Below are 8,031 nucleotides of genomic sequence, written 5' to 3' on the forward strand. Positions count from 1 at the left end.
CAGTACCGAGACCGGAGACCAGAAGGAAACACACTGGGGCTCAATACAGGCCCTGAAAGGGATGCACTGACCATAGTAACGGGGCGCTACGGCGAGCCGGAGGGACAAACTTCTTGCACCGTCCGGCGACTAACTAGTAGTGTTGGTCAGTATTTATGGTGAGGCCTAGTCGTGTAGCGGGAGGGTATAGGGCAGATGTAAGGAGAGCTGGGTACAAGGATCAGGCCAGCAGTCCTCGGCTGTAATTCACGATGCTGAACTGCTGACTGCTATCCCGATGCTGGTGCTGAACTGCGATGCTGGCCCGATAACGGAAAAGTACCCGGGAATCTTGCCATTTATTTTTTCGTTTTAATTTCCTTCCTACTGAAGCAGAGCAGGTGGCGCTGGTGGTGTCCCTTCTACGAGGGTCACCACAAGACTGGGCCTTGGCTCTACCTGCTGGAGCTCCTGAATGGAATTCATTAAATAAGTTTTTTCAAACATTAGGTCAGATTTATGATGACCCTAATAGAGTTGCCTTAGCCGAGTCCCATCTGTTGTCTATTCAGCAGGGAGTTAGAACGGCCGAGGACTATTGTACGAAGTTTCGTCAGTGGAGCTCTCAGTCAGGGTGGACAGACAGACCTTTGTTAACCCTTTTTAGACAAGGCTTATCTGATTCTGTAAAAGATGCTCTAGTAAGTCATCCAGTCCCTGAAAATCTAGGAGACTTTATGTCCTTGGCTATTTCTATTGATAGGAGGCTTAGGGAAAGGCGTAGAGAGAAATTAAGCAAACCTGGGTCCTCAGCTAAATCCTGGTCTGTCCTTTCGGAACCTATACCTCCTTCTGCTGTTCCTACCTCTTGTTCTATTCCTGAAGAAGAACCAATGATATTGGGGTCCACATCCGCCTCCAGGAGAAAGTATCGCCTAGAAAACGCTCTGTGTCTGTATTGCGGCAAACCTGGACATATCCTGAGAAACTGTCCAACCAGACCTAAACCACCGCCTGGAAAACGCCAATGCCTGAGTGATTGCCGGGAGGGTCACTCAGGCACACAGGTACCTCCTAATAATATTGAGAAATGTTTACTCCCTGCTATTCTTGTTAATGGTAACAAAACTTTTGCATGTCAGGCGATGGTGGATTCAGGTGCCGCCATGAACTTCATCCATGAAGTGGTGGCGCAAGCTCTAGGAATTGAATTAATTCCCTTGAAATACCCATTTCAGGTATCTGGAGCAGATCTAACCCCTTTGTCTGAAGGGAAAATCTTAGCCCGTACTGCTGAGGTGCAGTTTTTTGTCGGCAGTTTACATGTTGAAAAAGTGTCATTTTTTGTTATGAAAAAACTAGCTGCAGACGTTATTCTTGGTTTACCCTGGTTGCGTGTACATAATCCAGTGTTTGATTGGGAAACTTGGGAGTTGGTTAGATGGGGAGATTCCTGTACTTCTCATATTAATACTATTTGTACTATTTGTACTATCAAAAATGATATCAAAATTCCGGAATTTATTACCGAGTTCAAAGACGTCTTTGACGAGCTCAGTGCGGAGGCCTTGCCTCCACATCGACCTTATGATTGCGCAATTGATTTGGTTCCTGGAGCTAAACTACCCAAAGGTCGCATTTTTAACCTTTCAGCTCCAGAGCGCGAGTCCATGCGCCAGTACATTAAAGAGAGCCTATCTAAAGGACATATCCGACCTTCAGTTTCTCCTGTGGGGGCGGGGTTTTTCTTTGTTGAAAAAAAAGATGGTGGCCTCCGACCTTGTATTGACTACAGGGAATTGAATAAAATTACGGTCAAAGACCAACATCCTCTGCCACTCATCCCGGATCTTTTTAACCAGGTGGTGGGGGCTCGGTGGTTTTCTAAAATTGACCTCCGCGGAGCTTACAACTTGATTCGGATAAGAGACGGGGATGAGTGGAAAACCGCATTTAATACCCCGGAAGGTCATTTTGAATACCTAGTTATGCCTTTTGGTTTGAGCAATGCTCCGGCGGTATTTCAACGTTTTGTGAATGACATTTTTAGGGATCTGTTAGGTAGATATCTAGTAATTTATTTAGATGACATCCTCATATTCTCACCAGATTGGGAGTCACATCAGCAACATGTAAAAGAGGTTCTTCTTAGGCTACGTCAAAACCACCTCTGTGCTAAGTTATCCAAGTGTCAATTTGGAGTCCAGGAGATAGGTTTTTTGGGATACATCCTTACTCCTGGTACCATTGGTATGGATCCCAGAAAGGTATCTGCAGTACTTGAATGGGAGAAACCTACTACCTTAAAAGAAGTTCAAAGGTTTCTAGGTTTTGCCAACTATTACCGAAAATTTATCCAAAATTTTTCTTCTATTGTTAAACCTCTCACCGATTTGACCAAAAAGGGGGCGGATCCGGCCTCCTGGACACCAGAGACGGAGGTGGCGTTCACCACCTTAAAACAACTTTTTACTTCTGCCCCAGTCCTGGTCCATCCTGATCCTGAATTGCCCTTTATTGTAGAGGTTGACGCTTCAGAAGTAGGTGTAGGAGCCATTCTGTCTCAGGGCACTGAACCATTTACCAACCTCCAACCTATCGCCTACTTTTCCAGGAGGTTCTCCACTACCGAGGCCAATTATGATGTTGGCAATAGAGAGCTTCTGGCGATTAAGTGGGCCTTTGAAGAGTGGAGACACTTCCTGGAGGGGGCCAGACATAAAATTACTGTACTGACTGACCACAAAAACTTATTATATTTAGACAAGGCAAAAAGATTAAATCCCTGTCAAGCCAGGTGGGCTCTATTTTTCACTAGGTTCCACTTTGTAATTACCTACCGTCCCGGCTCAAAGAATACTAAAGCAGATGCCTTGTCTAGAAGTTTTGGTCTTAGTGGTAGTTCTGATGGGGAACCTGAAAATATACTTGCTCCTGGGGTGGTAGTGGCAGTTTTGACCTCAGATCTTGAATCCCGTATTCTCAACACTCAGGATGCTGCCCCTAGTGCGTTACCACTAGGTAAATTGTTTGTCTCTAGCCACCTCCGCTTGGAGCTCTTAGAGGAGATCCACTCCTCTGTTCTGGCGGGTCATCCAGGCATTGCTGGTACTGGGAATCTGTTATCACGAACATATTGGTGGCCATCTTGGCAACGAGATGTTAAAAATTTTGTTCATTCTTGCGAGACCTGTGCCAGATCTAAGGTGCCCCATGAACTTCCAGCAGGTCTTTTACATCCACTCCCGCTACCCAATAGACCCTGGTCACACATCTCCATGGATTTTATTACCGATCTCCCGTCCTCTAAAGGGAAATCGGTAATTTGGGTTGTAGTAGATCGTTTTTCTAAGATGTCCCACTTTGTTGCCTTGAAAAAATTGCCTTCAGCTAAATTGTTGGCCTGGTTGTTTATCCGCCACATTTTACGTCTGCATGGTATTCCTTCAAATGTGGTGTCGGACAGGGGCGTACAGTTTGTGTCCAGGTTTTGGAAAGCCTTTTGTAACAGGTTGGGAGTCTCGCTTTCTTTTTTCTCAGCCTTTCACCCAGAGACTAACGGTCAAACAGAGAGATTGAATCAATCTTTGGAACAGTATTTGAGGTGCTTTGTGTCTGATTGCCAAGATAAATGGAGTGAATATTTGCCCATGGCTGAGTTTGCACTAAATAATCATGTCAACTCCTCGACTCGGTCGTCTCCTTTCCACATTAACTATGGTTTTCACCCCAGATTCTCCTCAGGAACAGGGAATGAATTCGCCTTTTCCTCAGTAGAGGACGTTGCTAAATCTCTCTGTACTGTATGGGCTGAAAGCCTGGCATCGCTGAGAAAAGCCCAGGCTAATCAAGTCAATTTCGCCAACAGAAAGCGCCGCCCTGGACCTGACTTTGTGGTGGGTGACAAGGTCTGGTTATCCACTAAAAATCTCCAACTTCGTGTTCCATCTACTAAATTTGCCCCGCGTTTTATTGGTCCATATCCCATTTCTGAAATAATCAACCCCGTGTCATTCAAATTATCACTTCCTAGGTCCCTCCATATTCACCCAGTTTTTCATAAGTCCCTACTCAAAAAGTATGTTCCGGCAATGGTCACTCGTTCCCCACCCGAACCAGTGATCGTTCAGGGGGGAACTAGAGTATGAGGTGGAACGGGTCATTGATTCACGCAGAGTGCGGAATTCCCTTCAGTTCCTCATACATTGGAAGGGGTATGGACCAGAGGAGCGTGTTTGGGTGGCAGCCAGAGACCTTCACGCTCCTAGATTGGTGGAGAAGTTTTACCGTTCTTACCCTACTAAGCCAGGGGGTCCTCTTGAGGGTCCGGAGGCCCCTCCTCAAAGGGGGGGTACTGTCAGGATACGGAGTCGCCGCGGTCTCCTTGCTGCGCAGCGTCTCCCTGGGAGAGGTGTTAGGAGTTCTATTGGGTGTGCTTAGGTCATTAAGGGTTAATCTTTTCCTTGCCTTCAGTCTCCATGTCATTAGCCATCAGGTGTGTTCTCTACTATTTAATCCCCACCCAGGCATGGATCCTTGCCAGCCATTCACTTTGTGTTTCCTGGTCCCCCTGGTCAGTCTGATTCCCTGTCTGTTTGTATTCGGTCTGTTCCTTGGTTATATACCCGGCTTGTATTTTTGGCTATCCCTTGTCTTTTGATTCGGTACCTTTATTATATCTCCTGGCTCGACCTCTTGCTCGTCTGACCTCGCCTTCTCTTCTGTGTCTTGCTGGGACTTGTGGTCCTCCCTGGTTCCATGCTGTTTAGTCTTTTGTTTTGCATTGCATTTACACTGTGCTTTCTGTTTAGGTGTGACCCCGTGACTCCAGTCCCTAGGACTTTCAGGGCCTCCTCTTCCCTTATCCTATCCGCCGGGATAGAAGCGTCAGGAGTCGTGGTAGGCGCACTTCAATTAGGAAGTGCATTGGTCTGCCTCATCTCAGATATTACAGCATAGTCATAGCCGCAGGGCCTACAACCCCTTTTGTCATTAGTTGCACAGTGTTGCTTTCCCAGCTGTGTCACTTTGCACTGCCTGACCCTGACTCCAATCCTTACACCCACGTGGCTAAGATGGACTCAGTTGGGCATGGTATGACTGCCCTAAGCGAATCTAGGAAATGAGAAGTGTCCAAGAGAAAGGAGTTAGTGTTGCGTACAAGGGGTGTGAGAATACGTTCCAACAACTTGGATAAAGGAGCTAAAATGGAATCTGTACTGGCTACGATAGGGCGACCTGGTGGTTTGTGTAAGCTTTTATGCACTTTTGGAAGAATATAAAAAACTGGGGTGATTGGATGATGATTAGTGAGGAATTCTACCGTTTTGTTGTCAATAACATTTTTCTGTTGGTAATAACGTAGTTTGGTCTGTATTAGGTTCATTACCTGCGAAGTGGGGTTCTGAGATAGGACACGATATGTGTCTGAATCTTGTAGTTGGCGTTTAATCTCATCTATATAGTCCGTTTTCTCCATGACAACAAGGGCACCCCCTTTATCCGCTGGTTTTACAATTATATTCTTATTGCTTTGTAATTCTTTCAGGGTCGCTCATTCTTCATGGGAAATATTGGAGTGATATTTATACTTGCCGAGGGATATCTCGTGTAGCAAGTTTTGTACATCCCTTTCTACCAGAGATACGTATGTCTCTATAGGTGGGTTGTTTTTTGGGGGGAGGTATAGGCTCTTGTTCCTCAGGCCCAAGTTTGAGATCGAAAAAATGGGAACTGTATTCTGGTTATTGATATTGCTAGGGGGACAGTCTTTAAACTGTACCTTTAAGCGAAGTTGCCTGAAGAACAGAAATAAATCGTCCTCCAATGTAAAAGTATCTAGTGGTTGTGAGGGACAAAATGATAGGCCCTTCCCTAGAAGGGACATTTGTGCCGAAGTCAATGTATGTGAAGAAATATTTATCACTAATGGAGGCTCACCTGCGATCTCGTCTGGATTCTGTTTTCTCCTCTTTCGGCCCCTCCTGGTGCGTCTGTTCCTCGACCCTCCTGTCTTGGTCGAAATCTGGTGAATCGCTGGCACCGGTCGAAAAAAGGACGGTCAGATCCTCTTGAAGTGTCACTCCCAGAGCTCGATGGTCCCTCACGGTATCTTTGTCTTGGGCGGCTGTTTCCCTGGTCTTGTCAGCGGTAGACCCTGTTCATGGAGTAGTCCTCGGTGTCACGTAGGAACTTTTCTCTCTTCCTTTTTTCGTTGGAACTTTTAAATTCCTTAATAGTGGTTTCTATATTCTTCTTGAGGGTGGTCCACTCGTCGGAGGCTAGGGAACCAACGAGTTGGTCTTCAGTACTCTTGATTTCTTTCTGCAATATTTCTATCTTGGACTGGATCAGTTCAGATGAAGGTCTACACGACCGAAACGTCAACTATTGTGATCTATCAGTCTTTTTCATATTACTGCAATCCCTATGTCCAAAGGCACAACAAATGATGTACACGGTGTTGTAAATAAATTTATCACTCTTTTTTGGCAACAAAACCAATGTGTGCGACAACATTTTTTGATTAATCTGACTGTGGGGTCGAAGGACCCTTTGACGTCTGCACCACACTTTCTAAATTTGTGAGTGTGCGGAACCATTGCCTTTTTTTCATTCACTCCGTTCACTGAATGACCTAACACTTACATCCTCTATTATCAGAACCTCCCACGCTCGTATACAAGACTTCTCCCGAGCTGCACCACTTTCTCTGGAATGCTCTACCCCGGACAATCAGATTAACTCCCAATTTCTACAACTTCAAGCGCAAATTAAAGACGCATCTTTTCAGACAGGCCTATCACAATTCCTAATGTAAACCCTTTCGTACCGTAATTAGAATTCCTAAAATGAGCCCTCCTCTGTCCCCGCTCCCACATTACCCCACATGATATGTTGCCATTTCAGGCTAACTCTATATGTCCTGCCACCATCCACATGTTAAAGAACACGTCTGGTGACGGCTCATACAGTTTTATGTTTGTGTAATGACAGTCACCTCTATTACAAAATCATCTGACCATGCTACCTCCGATGCCGTCCCTGCTACCTCTTGTGTCACCCCCTCTACCTCATAGATTGTAAGCTCTTGTGAGCAGGGCCCTCAGTTCCATTGTGTGAAATGACTTTCTTTGTAATGTATGTTTCTGTCTGTATTTGAACCCTATGAATTGTACATTGCTGCGGAATATGTTGGCGCTATATAAATGAAATGTATTATTATTACTATTATTATTATTATTATAATATTATAGGAGTCTAAAATGTTCCAGTAATTACCAGTAATCAGACTTTGCAACCTCGTACTATATTTACATTAATTAGCTATGGGCAGTTTATCATTTTGCTGCCACCTACTGACAAAAGTTAGTTACTGACGATTTATTATTTCACAACCTTACACTAGGATCGGGGTGGCTGGACGGCTATTGCAGTTGCACTGCTGTGTGAGGGTCTCATCCCCCTCTCAGTGTCTTAGCCTGACCCCCTGCTCTCCTGCAGCCCTTAGGTCCCCTGAATTCAGCAAATCCCCCTGGCCTCCTCCAGTGTAGCGCTGCTTGTTAGGAGTCAATGGGTGATGATGACATGATGCATGGGGAGGCAGAGCCTACATTTGTGGATGCTCCTACAGCCCTCTTGGCAACTACGTTTTTTTTTTACATTGCCGGGTTGCAGCAGTGTTATATTACAATAGCATCTGCTGCAGTAAATACAGTTTTACTCTTGGGACACTACCAAAAAATAGTGCCTCATAAGGTGTCAAGTGTGTCTGTCCATGTGGTGTGCACCTTACTTGAGAATAGGGCCAGGGGGAGGCACTCTGTCCATAGCTTCCCTGTCTCTTTCATAGCTTTTTGGATTTTCAGATTGAGGGTACCAATTTCCACTACTCTGAGGATGGTATGGGGTCAGGGGTGAATCTAGGATTTGTGCCGCCTGAGGCGGACGTCAGAAAGCCCCCCCTCCGAGGAGGGGCGGAGCGGCACAGAGGGGGCGGGTCGAGTGGAGGGGGCGGGGCCAAGTGGAGAGAGTGTCGTTAGCAGGCAGAGA

The sequence above is a fragment of the Leptodactylus fuscus genome, chromosome 1 (assembly GCF_031893055.1).
Source record: "Leptodactylus fuscus isolate aLepFus1 chromosome 1, aLepFus1.hap2, whole genome shotgun sequence".
Classification (NCBI taxonomy): domain Eukaryota; kingdom Metazoa; phylum Chordata; class Amphibia; order Anura; family Leptodactylidae; genus Leptodactylus; species Leptodactylus fuscus.